The sequence below is a fragment of the Triticum aestivum genome, chromosome 2A (assembly GCF_018294505.1).
Source record: "Triticum aestivum cultivar Chinese Spring chromosome 2A, IWGSC CS RefSeq v2.1, whole genome shotgun sequence".
NCBI classification, from domain to species: Eukaryota; Viridiplantae; Streptophyta; class Magnoliopsida; order Poales; family Poaceae; genus Triticum; species Triticum aestivum.
Window position 1 is genome coordinate 247,896,733 of NC_057797.1, and position 19,424 is coordinate 247,916,156.

Here is a 19,424-nt window from a genome sequence, read left to right on the forward strand (position 1 = left end):
ATGACTTCCCCTCTGCAGAGTCGAGCAACAAAGGGGCGTGATGTGACGTGAGGTGTCGGGGCCTGGTCTTCGATCCCGTTGATCGGGTCTTCTGATAATCCAGCAGTGCAGCCGGGTCAAGTGAGGGGGTCACTAATGGGTCTCTAACCAACCTATACTAAGAAGTTTAGGATAAGCAGGTAGGTAACAATAGCAGGTTACAATAAACAGGCTATGCAGCAGAATAGGAGCAAACAATAATAGTAGCAAAATCTAATGCAAGCATGAGAGAATGGAATGGGCGATATCAGGATGATCAAAGGGGGGGGCTTGCCTGGTTGCACTGGCAAGGAGGGGTCGTCATCGACGTAGTCGATCACAGGGGCGGCATCGGTCTCGGGGTCTACCGGAGAGAAGAGGGGGAAGAAATAGTAAATATAAAGCAACATAGAAACACAAAGCATAACATGACGACGGGCAGAGCTAGGGTTGCCTAATGTAGTACTACACGTTGCAGACGGAGGGGATAAACATCTGAGGATGAATTCCCGGTGTTAGGCGGATTCCGGACAAATGAAAGAGAGGGGACGGTTCCAAGTTCAGCATGCTAGGGGCATGTGACAGATGAACGGACCGTGTATTTGGATTCGTTGGATTTTTCTGAGCAACTTTCATATAGAAAACATTTTCATCGGAGTTACGAATTATTTTCTATGAATTTCTAAAGATTTTCTTATTTTCTGGATTTATTTTATTTACAGAAAATGATATATGATGTCAGCATGATGGCACAGTGACATCAGCAGGTCAACAGATGGCTGACCAGGTTAAACCTGACATGTGGGTCCAGTGGGACCCACATGTCAACCTCTATGACTTTAACAGTGTTTATTTAGACTAACAGAGGGTTAATTAGAGGGTGGGCCCCGGGCGTCAATGAGTGTTTTAGGTTAACTAATCATTTTTATTTATAAAACGTTATTGGACTAATCTAACATAGGGGGGCCCACATGTCAGTGGCTGGGGTTGCCTAGTCAGCATGTTGACTGGGTCAAGCCAGTCAACTGGGACCCGCGGGGCCCATGGGCAGTGGCTTTGGGTTGGCCCCAAGCCAGCCACGTCGGCGGTGGCCGGCGGCTCGACGCAGGCGACGCCAAAATGCGGCGGAGGGCCTCGGGCCTTGTAGGATTTCGCCTATAGGCGACCATTTCGCGCACTAGGGTGCGTTCGAACGAGCGGAGCAGCGCGCGTCGAACAGCGGTGGTGGCCCGGCCGGAAAAGGTCGGTGACGGCGACGGCAAGCGGCGGAGGCGGCGGCGTGCATGGGTGCTCGATGAAAACGGAGCTACGACGCGCTATCGAGCAAAGGGAGATGCTGGGGGGATCTACGCGGTGCGGGGAGTGCAACGGGCTTGATCCCGTGACCAAAAGGTCACCGGAAGAACGACGGCAGCGAGCGGAGGCGGCGACGCGTTCGGGCACCTGTCGAGGTAGGTGCTAAGGGGCACGACATGAAGTGTGCGTGCGTGCATTGCATTCCTGGAAGCACCAGGAGCACGGCGGAGGCCTCAGGCGAGTGTGACAAGGGCCATGGCCACGGCCACGGGCTCGTCGGTGGCAAACAGAGCTCGGCCACGGCGGCGACAGCTAGCTACTGAGAGGGGAAGAGCACGGGGAGAGAGGGAGAGGGAGACAGAGCTCACTAAGCGCCTGTAGGTGTGCAAACGTGGGCTCGGGGGAGGCTCGGAGAAGCGAATCGACGGCGGCGAGCTCGGGCGTCCCGAGGAGGAAGACGGGGTGGACCTGCCGCTGCGGAGCCTTCCGGCTCCAACGGTGGGCACCGTTCGACGTGGAGGACGATGGCGGACGCCTACGGCAGGTTGGCGACGTGGGGCGAAGACGGTGGCCGTGGGGTGGGGTCGACGCGGCGACTGCGACAAGCTCTCGGGCAAGGTGGGGGAAAAGAGAGAGGCGAGGTGCGTTGGGCAAGTGGGGGCAGCTAGGGTTTCTCCAGGTCGGGGCGACCTAGTAGTCGCCAGGGAGTCGCCAGATGGCCGCCTCGTGGCCATCGGCAGCCACGGACGGCGCGCGCGCGTCCAACCAGCCCCCGGTGAACAGAGGTAGGGGACACCAGCGTTAGGTGGGCTGGGCTGCACTGTTGCATGGCTGGGCCAAGTGCACAGTGCAGCCTGGCCCTTTTTATATTTTTTTATATTCTACCATTATTTATTAATAGAGAAAGAAAGGGAATTATTTGGTCAACTGTTTCACTTAAGAAAAATTTGGGATGTGTCCCATTAAATCCCTGTTGATTATAGACAGTGCCACAAATATTTTAGAGACTAGAAAAATTCATTTACTATTTTTCATAAATAGGATAGCATTTAAAAATGCTGAATTGGTGTTGTTATGATTGCTAATGCTCATCTTTGCAAAAAGTGATGTTGTGTTCCTTAACAAATAATTGTTATGGAATTTTTGACAAGTGATGAACATTTTTCCAGCAACTTTTGAGCAACTTCAAACTTCACTTGAATTTGAATTGCCTGGAATTTCAAATGGGATATTGATCAAAGGTGATGAAGCACTATTTGGAAAAATGATTAGTTTGATCATAGAGGGTTAATGTAGCATGACACTGGGGGTGTTACAAATCTCCTCCACTAAAAGAAATCTCTTCCCGAGATTTAAGTGCGGAAGTAAAAAGTAAGTTCGGGAGAACTAACCCTTATAGGGTTAATTATATGGTGAACAATTCAAAGAATGTGGCAGAAGTATCTCTCGAGTAGAAAGTTAATAAGACCTCGATAGCATGTATGAAGGTACAACAGGAAGGATCAAACGGATAGACAAACGATTGATACCCGAATAGAGTGTGAGAAAGGGGTTCAGAGCATCGGGAATAGATCATCTCTCGGACAGTGGCTCGTGACAACACACAAAGCCAAGAGCAAATGATACTTCGGAATAAAGGATATACAGGAGAGTCAGGTTCCGATCCTGTGGAACTATGGGTTATGGGCCCACCATGTGGGTTAAAAGTAGGGTGGAGCGGTGACATGTTACAAGGTTATGATAGCAAGGCATGTCAGAGTGTAGTCTGTCAGTTATGTCGGCAATAACGTCGGTACCAAGGGCGAGGGGCGAAGAGAACCATTTTCCTGCTCGTTGAATGAGGCGGGCCATTAGGCAAAGTTCTCGTCCATCGGTGGCTCTGGAATGTCAACAACAATAATAGCAGGTTCTTTACTAACACAGTTGTACATTGAGGTGCTACCTAAGCAAGAAATTATCTCTACTGAGATAAGTTAGTTTACCGGAAAGGTTAAACAAAAGAATGGAAAGGAAAAATATGATTAGTATATTAATCAGAACAATGGAAAGGAAAATGTGTTTAAACACAATTATTAGGAGTATATCCTTCCCAAGGACAAGCAGAGGATGATATCCATGACAGGATAGTAAGTAGACAACCAATTAGATAAAGGGATAGAATTTCATGACATTACCCATACCACGGTGTTTGGATAACTGATAAAGAAATTTTAGTATCGTGCTTCAAATGTTCTTATTGGAGATTGAATTACCACAAACATGCTTCGAGATAGCATTGACATGGTTTCAAGCAAAGGTCAGACTTTGGATACACCAAGGATCCACCGGAAACAACTTAGAAAATAAGTCATACAATTTTAGCAAGGAAAAGATGAGGGTATGGCCGACGGGCTCAGTAGCAATCCATCGACCTGTCAAAAAGGAAGTATTCCCAAAATCAATATGATCAAGTTTGTGTGGGGGGGAAGACAAGAATGTTGTTGATGCTGACGCAAATCATCGAGAGGCAAGGATTGTATTTCTAGCCATGAATTCAGTAGACATCTCTGAAGAAGCCAAAGTGTGACGGTGATCAAGGCAAGGTTTGTCAAGAGACTCTATGAAGATGCCCTCGAGCAGAAAAGGGAGATTAAGTGAAACGCTATGAGAACCATGGATTCGACACAAGCTCAAAGTCAAGCTTGTTATTCAAGGTGAAATGATAAGATGAGGAAGATCAACATAAGCTTAGCTCATCGTCGGTAGTTGCTCCAGGCATAAGGACCAGGTAGCACAGTTAAAAAGTTGACCTAATAAAAATATAGCCGATCAGGCTAGGAATGATGTGATAGGGTATAAAGCTTCCCAGTATCAAGTACTAGGTGTAATGCCATAAGGTAAATCTGAGTAGAGGTTGGACGGGGGAATGATTTGTAGAGGATAAGTAATTGTAACTTACCAAGTAAATGGGATCAAGGAGGAAATATGGTCGAGACCATAACTGCAAGGGATCCAATCTACGATACCAGAAGAATATTCAAATGATTAAATATCCTTGCAAGAAGCTTTCATGATAAGTCCCACACCGTGTCCGTGGGCATGAACACAAGGTTCAAGGTCGACTCCCACTTCTACAATGGATAACCTTTCATTTTACTTCTCGTTCTTGATGAAGTTGTAGTATTGAAATTTTAACCGGCGAAAAGCCAGTATAGTATAACCCGCATAACTTTCGAGTTCACACAGATTAGGGAAGGCATAGGTTCAACCCATCGGGGCACCTTAGGAACATATATCATAAATTTTGAGACTAAATAACACAAGCTCGGTAGTAGAGCATGCTAGAGAAAGCGGAGGATATAATTTACTAAAATCATTATGTATCCGAGGAAAGGCTCACAAGGTTATTGAATATGAAGGACGTTGTCAGATAAAATCCGAAAAAAGGGGGTCTGGTGGTCCACAAGAGATCTTATCTGAGCATCAATATGCAACCAAAGGAAGAAAGAATGCAAGAAGATCAGATTATAGAAACAACTGACTAACTCAAAGCTCAATTGCAAGAGGGATTATGAATTCCAAGACAAGGGATCAGAAGAAATGCTCTGATTAGGGATGGATAGGTAGAATAGCCTTAGGGGGTACAATAGATGGCGATTTGAGTGATCGAGATTCAGCACATGTTAAAATGACGTCTGAGCCGGAAGGATGAATTCTAGGATCTGATTGAGGATTGCGAGCATTCACAACATATTGTATCAACGGACTCAAAATGATAATTACAAAGGCTGACAATAAGATTACTAGACTTATGGTATTGACCATAATGCAAGCAAGCAAGAAAATCAAGAATAATACTTTGTTGAGGATTTTAACAAGAACGAATGGTATTACGAAGACTTTTGTGAAGTACATGAGTCAACTGAGGATGAGCGGATACTCGATAGGTGCACAAGGTTATCCGTAGGGGTATTCAGATGTCAAGGAACTACAAGGCAGTAAGCTCAAAGGATTCAAGGAACAACGGAGAGCAGTTCAGGGCATCTTGTAATAACTAGAGCAACAAAGAATGATTGTATGAATGACAAGTGTATATAGTTATCCATAAGGATATATCGGTTGTAGGGAGCTGCAAAGAAGTGGGCACGAGGTCTCGGGACTCATCGAGGAGTACCTTCAGAGTCTTCTGATGAAACAATCAGTCATCTGTGGTGAAGGGGCTCTCCGGGATGAAGTGGTTATGAGAACCAAATGTCAAGTTAGTAAAAATTTAACCCGAAAGGAAGAGAGATCAGAGTCCCAGAGTATAGATGAGGAGTAAAAGATCCTAATACCACCCATATGGCGACGTGGGCCCGTAAGACACACAACCAATGTTAGTAAAAGTTTTTCAGTGACTAGACTCAACTTTGTCCAAGGAGTTGGAAAGGGGGATCCTACAGGCAGTCGGCTCTGATACCAACTTGTGGCGCCCTCGATTTGACCGTACACTAATCATACACGCAAATGTGTACGATCAAGATTAAGGACTCACGGGAAGATATCACAACACAACTCTAGACACAAATTAAAATAATACAAGCTTTATATTACAAGCTACGGGCCTCGAGGGCTCGAATACATAAGATCGAAAACACAAGAGTCAGGGGAAGCAACAATATCTGAGTACAGACATAAGTTAGACAAGTTTGCCTTAAGAAGGCTAGCACAAAAGCAACATCGATCAAAAAGGCAAGGCCTCCTGCCTGGGAGCCTCCTAACTACTCCAAGTCATCAACGGTCGTCACATAGTAGTAGGCACCATCAGGGTAGCAGTAGTCATCAGTGGCGTCGTCTGGCTCCTGGGATCCGTCATCTGGTCGCAAAAAACGGGTATGGGGAAAAAGAAGTAGCAAAGCAACCGTGAGTACTCATCCAAAGTACTCGCAAGACTTACATCAGATCTAAACTAAGTATGCATATGTATCAAAGGAATGGGTTGTATATGTGGGCTGGGCTGGAGAAATGCCAGAATAGGGAGAAGGCTTTGTCCTATCGAAGACTAGGATCTTCTGGAAACCACCATCTTGCAGCAACAGGAGGGAGTAGAGTAGCATAAACTAAAGTAGTAGTAGTGTTATCAACCTCGGCCAGAGATCCTTTCTCGACTCCCTGCGAGAAAGCAATCCCAGAGCCATACTATCCAGTTATTATCACAATCCAATTCTCATCAGCATCCAGTTCTCATCACAAGTATCCAGTTCTAGTTGTATCGATCAGGATACAACTCCAAGTGTCCGTTAACGTAGGACAGGCTATCGATAGATGTTTTCTTCCCTACAGGGGTGCACCAACTTACCCACCACGCTCGATTAACTCTATCCGGACACACTTTCCTAGGTCATGCTCGGCCTCGGCCAAACAATACACCGCAACCCGACCAAGGCTTAATAGAGAGGCCAGCACGTCGGACTAAACCTATGCCCCCAGGGGTCATGGGCCATCTCCCCAGGACCTCCTGCACGTTGCGTGGCTGGCCGGTGAGCAGAGCTAGCTACCTCCTTCAACAAGGCAGGTGCTTACACAGTCCAACCCGGCGTGCGCCACTCAGTCCCTGACGTCTATTAAGCTTCGGCTGATGCATACGACGCAGAACGCCCATACTATGCCCACGTGATGGTTAGTGCTATCAGGCAAGAGGCCCCTCGAATCAAATATCCAAATCGTATGGATTAGGAACGCGTTTAACAAGCAGAGACTCACGAAAGATGTGACCCCATTGCCCCGTCTCGAGGACCTGCGACAAGGGCTAGGAATGCCTGGCCACGCCTTGTAATTATCTCGCAGACACCTTCCAGGTCCGCCCGACTCCACATCCTCGCAATTAAGCTCGTGCGGGTACCCCTTCGGGCCAACCCGTCTTTAGTAACAGGGTCCAGTGCAAAGTCAAAGTAACCATAGTAACCGTGTGTCTAACACCAAGGGGGAAAACCTGAGGAATCACCCTTGTCAAATTCCCACTCGATGTAAACATCAAGGTGAACGTAAGAGGAACCACCCTCGGGGTTCACACTTGAGGGGTTGCACGACAGAGTCGTATCGGAAGTGGTTAAGGAGGAAATCACCCTCGATCACCATGACCGAATAGATACTCTACAGAGATCTCATCAGGAGTGATGTATGAGGTTCCACCCTCGGCATCCGATGGTAACTCTGCAGAGTCGAGCATCAAAGGGGCGTGATGTGACATGAGGTGTCGGGGCCTGGTCTTCGATCCTGTTGATCGGGTCTTCTGATAATCTAGGGGGGCAGTCGGGTCAAGTGAGGGGGTCACTGATGGGTCTCTAACCAACCTATACTAAGCAGTTTAGGATAAGCAGGTAGGTAACAATAGCAGGTTACAATAAACAGGCTATGCAGCAGAATAGGAGCAAACAATAACAGTAGCAAAATCTAATGCAAGCATGAGAGAATGGAATGGGCGATATCGGGATGATCAAAGGGGGGGCTTGCCTGGTTGCTCTGGCAAGGAGGGGTCGTCGTCGACGTAGTCGATCACAGGGGCGGCATCGGTCTCGGGGTCTACCGGAGAGAAGAGCGGTAAGAAACAGTAAATATAAAGCAACATAGCACCACAAAGCATAACATGACGACGGGCAGAGCTAGGGTTGCCCTAACATAGTACTACACGTTGCAGACGGAGGGGATAAACATCCAAGGATGAATTCCCAACGTTAGGAGGATTCTGGACAGATGAAAGAGAGGGGACGGTTCCATGTTCAGCATGCTAGGGGCATGTGATAGATGAACGGACCGCGTATTCGGATTCGTTGGATTTTTCTGAGCAACTTTCATATAGAAAACATTTTCATCGGAGTTACGGATTATTTTCTATGAATTTCTAGAGATTTTCTTATTTTCTGGATTTATTTTATTTACAGAAAATGATATATGACGTCAGCATGATGTCACCGTGACATCAGCAGCTCAACAGACGGCTGACCAGGTCAAACCTGACATGTGGGTCCATTGGGACCCACATGTCAGCCTCTGTGACTTTAACAGTGTTAATTTAGACTAACATAGGGTTAATTAGAGGGTGGGCCCCGGGCATGAGTGAGTGTTTTAGGTTAACTAATCATTTTTATTTGTAAAACATTATTAGACTAATCTAACACAGGGGGGACCACATGTCAGTGTTGTGGTTGCCTAGTCAGCATGTTGACTGGGTCAACCCAGTCAACTGGGACCCGCGGGGCCCATGGGCAGTGGCTCTGGGTTGGCCCCAGGCCAGCCACGTCGGCGGTGGCCGGCGGCTCGACACCGGCAACGCCAAAATGCGGCGGAGGGCCTCTGGCCTCGTCGGATTTCTCCTACAGGTGACCATTTCGCGCGCGCTAGGGCGCGTTCGAACGAGTGGAGCAGCGCGTGTCAAACTGCGGTGGTGGCCCGGCCGGAAAAGGCCGAGGACGACGACGGCAAGCGGCGGAGGTGGCGGCGTGCACGGGTGCTTGACAAAAACAGAGCGACGACGCGCTATCGAGCAAACGGAGAGGCTGGGGGGATCTACGCGGCGCGGGGAGTGCAACGGGCTTGAGCCCGTGACCAAAAGGTCACCGGAAGAATGACGGCGGCGAGCGGAGGGGGCGACGCATTCGGGCGCCCGTTGAGGTAGGTGCTAAGGGGCATGGCAGGAAGCGAGCGTGCGTGCGTTGCCTTCCTGGAAGCACCAGGAGCACGGCGGAGGCCTCAGGCGAGCCTGACAAGGGCCATGGCCACGACTACGGGCTCGTCGGCTACGAACAGAGCTTGGCCACGGCGGCGACAGCTAGCTACGGCGCGGGGAAGAGCATGGGGAGAGAGGGAGAGGGAGGCGGAGCTCACTGAGCGCTGGTAGGTGTGCAAACATCGGCTCGGGGGAGGCTTGACGGAGCGAATCGACAGCGGCGAGCTCGGGCGTCCCGAGGAGGAAGACGGGGTGGACCCGGCGCTGCAGGGCCTTCCGGCTCCAATGGTGGGCACCGTTCGATGTGGAGGACGGCGGTGGACGCCTACGGCATGTTGGCGACGCGGGGCGAAGATGGAAGCCGTGGGAGCGACGCCGCGACTGCGGCGAGCTCTCGGGCAAGGTGGGGGAAAATAGAGAGACGAGGTGCGTGGGGCAAGTGGGGGGCAGCTAGGGTTTGTCCGGGTCGGGGCGACCTAGTAGTCGCCGGGGAGTCGCCGGATGGCCGCCTCGTGGCCATCGACAGCCACGGACGGCATGTGCGCGTCCACCCAGCCCCCGGTGAACAGAGGTAGGGGACGGCAGGGTTAGGTGGGCTGGGCCGCACTGTTGCACGGCTAGGCCAAGTGCACAGTGCAGCCTGGCCCTTTTTATATTTTTTATATTCTGCCATTATTTATTAACAGGGAGCGAAAGGGAATTATCTGGTCAACTGTGTCACTTGGGATGTGACGGATTAAATCCCTGGTGATTATAGACAGTGCCACAAATATTTTGGAGACCAGAAGAATTCATTTACTATTCATAAATAGGATAGCATTTAAAATGCTGAATTGGTGCTGTTATGATTGCTAATGCTCATCTTTGCACAAAAATGATGTTGTGTTCCTTAACAAATAGTTGTTATGGAATTTTTGACAAGTGATGAACATTTTTCCAGCAACTTTTGAGAAACTTCAAACTTCACTCGAATTTGAATTGACTGGAATTTCAAATGGCATATTGATCAAAGGTGATGAAGCACTGTTTGGAAAAATGATTAGTTTGATCACAGAGGGTTATTGTAGAATGACAATGGGGCTGTTACATAGAAGCCCTTCGTGATAGAATCCCCCTCCGACAGATCACCGAAAAAGGTCCCCAGATGGGATCTCACGGGTACAGAAGGTTGCGGCGGTGGAAAAGTGGTTTCGTGGCTCCCCTGGATGTTTTCAGGGTATACGAGTATATATAGGCAAAGGAAGTAGGTCGGTGGAGCTACGACGGGCCCACGAGGGTGGGGGGTGCGCCACCCTACCTCGTGTCGCCTCGTTGCTTCCTTGACCTCCACTCCAAGTCTCCTGGATTGTGTTTGTTCCAAAAAAGATCCTCATGAAGGTTTCATTCCGTTTGGATTCCATTTGATATTCCTTTTTTGCGAAACACTGAAATAGGCAAAAAAATAGCAACTGGCACTGGGCCTCCGGTTAATAGGTTAGTCCCAAAAATAATATAAAAGTGCATATTGAAGCCCATTAAACATGCAAAACAGATAATATAATAGCATGGAACAATAAAAAATTATAGAGACGTTGGAGACGTATCAGCATCCCCAAGCTTAATTCATGCTCGTCCTCGAGAAGGTAAATGATAAAAACAGAATTTTTGATGTGGAATGCTACATAGCATAATTTTCAATGTAATTTCCTTTATTGTGGCATGAATATTCAGATCCGAAAGATTCAAGACAAAAGTTTAATATTGACATAAGAATAATAATACTTCAAGCATACTAATAAAGTAATCATGTCTTCTCAAAGTAACATGGCCAAAGAAAGCTACCCCTACAAAATCATATAGTCTAGCTATGCTCTGGCTTCATCACACGAAATATTTAAATCATGCACAACCCCGATGACAAGACAAGCAATTGTTTCCTACTTTTGATGTTCTCAAACTTTTTCAATCTTCACGCAATACATGAGCGTGAGCCATGCACATAGCACTATAGGTGAAATAGAATGGTGGTTGTGGAGAAGACAAAAACGAGAAGATAGTCTCACGTCAACTAGGCCTATCAACCGGCTATGGAGATGCCCATCAATAGATATCAATGTGAGTGAGTAGGGATTTCCATGCAACAAATGCACTAGATCTATAAGTGTATGAAAGCTCAAAAAGAAACTAAGTGGGTGTGCATCCAACTCGCTTGCTCACGAAGACCTAAGGAATTTTGAGGAAGCCCATCATTGGAATATACAAGCCAAGTTCTATAATGAAAAATTCCCACTAGTAAATGAAAGTGACAAAATAGGAGACTCTCTATCATGAAGATCATGGTGCTACTTTGAAGCACAAGTGTGGAAAAAGGATAGTAGAATTGCCTCTTCTCTCCTTTTCTCTTAGTTTTTTTATTTGGGCCTTTTCTCTTTTTTTATGGCCTCTTTTTTTCGTCTGGAATCTCATCCCGACTTGTTGGGGAATCATAGTCTCCATCATCCTTTCCTCACATGGAACAATGCTCTAATAATGAAGATCATCACACTTTTATTTACTTACAACTCAAGAATTACAACTCGATACTTAGAACAAAATATGACTCTATGTGAATGCCTTCGGCGGTGCACCGGGATGTGCAATGAATCAAGAGTGGCATGTCTGAAAGAATTATGAATGGTGACTTTGCCACAAATACGATGTCAACTACATGATCATGCAAAGCAATATGACAATGATGAAGCGTGTCATAAATAACGGAATGGTGGAAAGTTCCATGGCAATATATCTCAGAATGGCTATGGAAATGCCATAATAGGTAGGTATGGTGGCTGTTTTGAGGAAGGTATAAGGTGGGTGTATGGTCCCGGCGAAAGTTGTGCGGTACTAGAGAGGCTAGCAATGGTGGAAGGGTGAGAGTGCGTATAATCCATGGACTCAACATTGGTCATAAAGAACTCACATACTTATTGCAAAAATCTATTAGTTATCGAAACAAAGTACTACGCGCATGCTCCTAGGGGCAGAGATTGGTAGGAAAACACCATCGCTCATCCCCAACTGCCACTCATAACAAAGACAATCAATAAATAAATCATGCTCCGACTTCGTCGGATAACGGTTCACCATACGTGCATGCTATGGGAATCACAAACTTTAACACAAGTATCTCTCAAATTCACAACTGCTCAACTAGCATGAATCTAATATCATCATCCTCATATCTCAAAACAATAATCAAGTATCAAACTTCTCATAGTATTCAATGCACTTTATATGAAAGTTTTTATTATACCCATCTTGGATGCCTAACATATTAGGACTAATTTCATAACCAAAGCAAATTACCATTATGTTCTAAAAGACTCTCAAAATAATATAAGTGAAGCATGAGAGATCAATAATTTCTATAAAATAAAACCACCACTATGCTCTAAAAAGATATAAGTGAAGCACTAGAGCAAAATTATCTAGCTCAAAAGATATAAGTGAAGCACATAGAGTATTCTAATAAATTCTGATTCATGTGTGTATATCCAAAAGGGTGTGTACAACAAGCATGATTGTGGTAAACTAAGAAGCAAAGACTCAAATCATACAAGATGCTCCAAGCAAAACACATGTCATGTGGTGAATTAAAATATAGCTTCAAGTAAAGTTACCGATAGACGAAGGCGAAAGAGGGGAAGCCTTCTAGGGCATCCCCAAGCTTAGGCTTTTGGTTGTCCTTGAATTTTACCTTGGGGTGCCTCAAGCATCCCCAAGCTTAGTCTCTTGCCACTCCTTATTCCAAAATCCTTCAAATCTTTACCCCAAAACTTGAAAACTTCACAACAAAAAACTTAACAGAAAATCTCATGAGCTCCGTTAGTATAAGAAAACAAACCACCACCTTAAGGTACTGTAATGAACTCATTATTTATTTATATTGGTGTTAAACCTACTATATTCCAACTTATCTATGGTTCATACCCCCCTATACTAGCCATAGATTCATCAAAATAAGCAAACAACACACGAAAAACAGAATTTGTCAAAAACAGAATAGTATGTAGGAATCTATAGGTTTCAAATACTTATGTAACTCAAAAAATCCTGAAATATTAGGAAGTCGTAACTAATTTGTATATTGACCTACTACAGTTGGAATTGGTATTTTATCGCTCTCTGCTAAAAAATAAAAATTATTCTCGTGAGCGCATACTTTCTGTTTTTTCAGCAAGATCAAATAACAATCACCCAAGAAGATCCTAAAGGCTTTACTTGGCACAAACAATATTTAAAACATAAAAAACACAATCATAACAGAGGATAGATGATCTATTTATTACTAAACAGGAACAAAAATAAAATTGGGTTGCCTCCCAACAAGCACTATCGTTTAACATCCCTAGCTAGGCAGAAAAAAGGATAGATCTAGGTATTGCAATGATAGTATTAAGGTAAATCACTAAAACTCATCTCATACTCACTATGTTCAGTAGCATGTTTTCTTTGTGGCAAGAAAAAGTAATAAAATGGCTAAATTTAATGGGACAAAAGTCCCCAAGATCAAGCTCGGGAGGTTTGGCCCCTCATATTGCACAACCAATTCATCATTATAAGCATTCTTTTGGCAAAAACTCATGAGCTTTTGTTCAAGGCAAAAACCTAACCCATTGTTCTGGATAGCAAAGTTATCATTAAGTTCAGAAATTCTGTCAACTAGAACATCGGTAGGAACCTTTTTTCTAAGGTTTTCATTAAAAGCAACATGATCTAGAGATCGTAAGCACATTATGTCTTCTTGGTAAAAAGAATCACTTCTATGGGAGGACGGCCGGCATCCACCCTATAATGCGAAAAAAATCGTTATCCTCTTTTATTATAAATCTGAACTCATGAGCTAAAAAGATGGTAGCTCCTTGCTTAACAGAAGAATGCACGATATTGGAAAATTCTAGAAAAATCCTTTGAATGCAAGGGTGCATATGAATAAATTGTCTTTCAAGTTCAACTATGAATAAAGATATAGCATCCGCAAAACTACTAGTTCTATGAAGAATAGACCCTCCCATAGTGGGCAAAGCACCGGCACAAGTAAAGAATTCTGGAATAACTCCATTTCAAATAACATTACCACTATGGATCCGAAGCTTTTTAGTGTTTAAAATAGTCGGTTCTTCATGAGGATTATTAAAAGCATCAAGGTTCCCCCCGTTGTTATTATTATCCTTATCAATGATATTCTCCCCAGTTTCAAACATGATGGCGACAAACCGCACTAAGAACGGATACACCAGAGGCAAGCAAGAGAAGGCGAACGGAAAAAGACGCGAATAAAATGGCAAGGGTGAATTGGGGGACAGGAAAACGAGAGGCAAATGGCAAATAACGTAATGCGAGGGATAAGAGTTTGTGATGGGTACTTGGTATGTCTTGACTTGAGTGTAGATCTCCCCGACAATGGCGCCAGAAATCCTTCTTGCTACTTCTTGAGCATGTGTTGGTTTTCCCTTGAAGAGGAAAGGGTGATGGAGCAAAGTAGCGTAAGTATTTCCCTTGAAGAGGAAAGGGTGATGCAGCAAAGTAGCGTAAGTATTTCCAAGGTAACAATCCAGTAGGATACTACACGCAAGTCGCCTAGTACCTGCACAAACAAATAAGAACCTTGCAACCAACGCGATAAAGGAGTTGTCAATCAGTTCACGACCACTTGCAAAAGTGAGATCTGATAAAGATAATAAGACAAACATTTTTGGTATTTTTGTTGTATAGATTGGAAAATAAAGATTGCAAAATAAATATTAAACTAGAATTATAGATCGAAAACTTATATAATTTAAAGTACACCCGAGGGCCATAGGTTTCACTAGTGGCTTCTCTCAAGATAGCATATATTACGGTGGGTGAACAATTACTACCGAGCAATTGATAGAAAAGCGCATAGTTATGATGATATCTATGCATGATCATGAATATATGCATCATGTCCGTGTCAAGTAGACCAAAACGATTCTGCATCTACTACTATTAATCCACACATCGACCGCTATCCAGCATGCATCTAGAGTATTAAGTTTATAAGAACAGAGTAACACATTAGGAAAGATGACATGATGTAGAGGGATAAGCTCAAACAATATGATATAAACCCCATGTTTTTATCCTTGATGGCAACAATACAATACATGTCAGTTCCCTTTCTTTCACTGGGATCGAGCACCGCAAGATTGAACCCAAAGCTAAGCACTTCTCCCACTACAAGAAAGATCAATCCAATAGGCCAAACGAAATTGATAATTGGAAGAGACTAGCAAAGATATCAAATCATGCATATAAAATTTAGAGAAGAATCAAATATTGTTCATACATAAACTTGATCATAAACCCAAAATTCATGGGATCTCGGCAAACCTACAGCAAAAAGAATTACACCAAATAGAGCTCCAAGAACATCAAGGAGAACTTTGTATTGAGAACCAAAGAGAGATAAGAAGCCATCTAGCTAATAACTATGGACCCGAAGGTCTGTGGTAAACTACTCACACATCATCGGAGAGGCTATGGTGTTGATGTAGAAGCCCTCCATGATCGAATCCCCCTCCGTTAAGTTGCCGAAAAAGGTCCCCAGATGGGATCTCACAAGTACAGAAGGTTCTGGCGGTGGAAAAGTGGTTTTGTGGCTCCCCTGGATGTTTTTAGAGTATAAGAGTATATATAGGCAAAGGAAGTAGGTCGGCGGAGCGACGAGGGGCCCACGAGGGTGGGGGCGCCTGCCCTCCTGGGCGCACCGCCCTACCTCGTGGCCGCCTCGTTGCTTCCTTGACCTCCACTCCAAGTCTCCTGGATTGCGTTTGTTGCAAAAAAGATCCATGGGAATGTTTCATTCCATTTGGATTCCGTTTGATATTCCTTTTCTGCGAAACACTGAAATAGGAAAAAAAATAGCAACTGGCACTCGGCCTCCAGTTATTAGGTTAGTACCGAAAATAATATAAAAGTTCATATTAGAGCACATTAAACATCCAAAACAGATATTATAATAGCATGGAACAATCAAAAATTATATATACATTGGAGACGTATCAGACACGGCGACTGTTCTTGGGTCCAATTTGTGTGCCTGTTTCTGTGTTGTGCCACCTCAGGCGCCGCGTGTCCGACAACTCTTCCCTTGATCATTCCATGGAGGAACTCGACAGGTCGCCTTTGCTTAGGTTTGTCCTTGCAGCGTCACTAAATCTAAGTGACCGAGCTCTGTCTGGCGGGCCGGACCTGCACACATCACCTAATTTGGGTCCTTGGTGTCCGACCACTTCGTGCAATGGCCTCGGGATGGTTGTCCGACACGGGCCGCCCCTATATCAGAGGTTACATGAGTGCGCAACCGTGCCAAGATCTTGGTGCAAGCTGCCTGAGGCCTGAGAAGGATATACCGAGCCCCGCGCTGGCGAATGGGCATCTGACACCTCTGCAAGTCCCGTCGTGCCTGCCTTGTGTACGAACGAAATAGGGCAATACACGCCCCAGAGACCCTGGAACTGAGCTCCTTCCCACGACCCAGTGGAATCCCCATGCCCAGTACTGGTAGAACGGTCGAACAAGGACCATGCCCATGCCCAAGAGGAAGCCCCATGTCCCGTGTTGGCGGAACGATCAAACCATAATCATGCCCACGCCCAAGTAGATGCCCCATGCTCCGTGTTGGTGGATAGACAATTGAGGGTGATCCACAGGTCACACCAACCTTAGGATGACCCGTGCCATGGTTCTCTCGCGACACGCGCTCGCAGCTCCCTCATATGCCTCACGCGAGCAGGGACTGGACACGGTGCCTGAGCTCGGGTCAATCCCAACAGCACCAAGAAACCCAGGGTACCGAGCTCTAGCTTGCGAGCCTGCTCCAGTGCACGTCACAACACGAGGTCCTTCGTGTCTGGTTTTCTCGCGTAACGCCCATGCGCAAGCTCGCGAGAGCTCGTCCTTCAATGAAACTTTTATGCATTGGTTCCCCCTCAGGAATGGGTCGCTGAGAGGATTCGCAAGGTATCCCGCGAGAGCAACGGACCGCCGGCGCCGCATAGAGTTATGTTTGGGCACCTAGGGGGCATCCTCACCGACGCTAATGTTTTCCCTCGCACGGCCTGCTTGCGCGTAAAGGTGGGACTCCTGAGCATTGCGCCTCCGGAGCCTTCACCAGCTTCCGGATCCCCTCACCTTCTAGCCATGTCTAGGCATGGTGACCTGACATCCCCACGATGGTTCATGCCTGCACGGGGTTGGGCCCTGCCGAAGTAGATCCCCAAGGCAGACAAGAGAAAAAACTAGTATGGAATGGATACCCCACAAGATCGTAAACATTCATTACAAGCATTAAAAGTTCAAACAAATAAAACCATGTCTCGTGCCTCCGCGAGGCAGCTTCAATCTATTACATGACGATTAAGGAAAACTTTAGGAGGAGGCATCACAGCCAACGTTGTTGGCGTCTGCCGCAGTCATGCCATGCTCCCCACTGCCGCTATAATAAAACCTACCAAGCAGCGCGTTGACATGGTCTTCTACGGCCGCCGCAATTCCATTGCGAAACTCTGCACGAACGGGGACTATCACCTTGCTGAAGTCGAAGGAGGGGTCTCGGTGAAGGAGGTGGCTTAAGACGGGGGTCGCAGCCACGAAGAAGAGCTCGCATCACTCTTCTTCCAGGATACCATCCACCTTCCAGGCCCCATCCTAGAGCGGCTCCACAAGCTTAGCATAGAGTGATACGTCTCCGCCGTATCTACCTTTCCAAACTCATTTGCCCTTGTTTTGGACAGTAATTTCCATTATTTGAATGGAACTAACCCGGACTGACGTTGTTTTCAGCAGAATTGCCATGGTGTTATTTTTATGCAGCAATAAAACTTCTCAGAATGACCTCTTTTGGAATAAATAAAAACATTGGTGAAAGAATCAACAGAAGTGGACCCACCACCTGTCCACAAGGCCGGGAGCGCGCCCTACCCCCTTGGGCGCGCCCCTTGTCTTGTGGGTCCCACGAAGCTGCACCGACCTAACCTCCAGCTCCCTATATTCACGTTCGGGGAGAAAAAAATCAAAGAGGAGGCTTCATCACGTTTTACGATACGGAGCCGCCGCCACCTCTTGTTCTTCCTCGGGAGGGAAGATCTGGAGTCCGTTTTGGGCTCCGGAGAGGGGGAATCATCGCGATCGTCATGATCAACCACCCTCCATCACCAATTTCATGATGCTCACCGTCGTGCTTGAGTAATCCCATCGCAGGCTTGCTGGACGGTTCTTGGTTGGATGAGATTTACCATGTAATCGAGTTAGTTTTGTTAGGGTTTGATCCCTAGTATCCACTAAGTTCTAAGATTTCTGTTGATAAGACTTTGCTATGGTTAATGCTTGTCACTAGGGCCGAGTGCCATGATTTCAGATCTGAACCTATTATGTTTTCTTGAATATATTTATGTTCTTCATCCTATCTTGCAACCCGGGAGTGACAATAGTTGGTACACATCTCGGTGATGATCGTAGTTTGAGGAGTTCATGTATTCACAAAGTGCTAATGCTTTGGTCCAGTTCTCTATTATAAGGAGGCCTTAATATCCCTTAGTTTCCAATAGGCCCCCGATGCCACGGGAGGGTAGGACAAAAGATGCCAGGCAAGTTCTTTTCCATAAGCACGTATGACTATATTCGGAATACATGCCTACATTATATTGATGAATTGGAGCTAGTTCTGTGTCACCCAATGTTATAGTGTGAGGACTTAGTCGTGAGGCCATCGCGTTGAGGTTAGCTTAAAGCGGTTAAACAAGACAAAGGACACGAGAGTTTATACAGGTTCGGCCCCTTACGATGAAGGTAAGAGCCTAGTCCAGTTTGTAGTTGGTATTGCTAGGGTTTCGATGAACGGGGAGCGAATATGCTTGACCCGGCTCTCAATCTCTTGTTTCTTGTCCCTAAACCATTGCCTGGTCGTCCATTTATATACACAGGTTGATGCCTGGCGGTTTACAGAGTCCCGGCCGGCTCATAAACGTGTCTGGCTCGGTTTCTACTTTTTCTTATCTTACAACACAAGTTATTCATCTTATGGCGGTTTATGTCTATGGGTCATAATCCGCCTTTGGGCCTTGGGCCCTCTTGTTAACTCTCCTTCGTAAAGCATCATACTCCTTGTCCTCATGGGCTATGACAGGAATGAATTCACTATGAGTATAATCCGTCCCCTCCTAGGCGGTTTATACTCAGTAGTTATAACCCCAACATTAGGCCCCAGATTGATTTGAACATGTTCATGTCAATCTTCAGCACTTAGAAAAGTTCCTTCTTTAATATCTTCACGGAAACCTTGTAAACCGCCGTGATGTCATCTTCTAAGACCATGATAATCCGTCATGACATCCTCCTCCATTAACTTTACACAGAACCCAAATCTTTTAATGTATCCCATTTA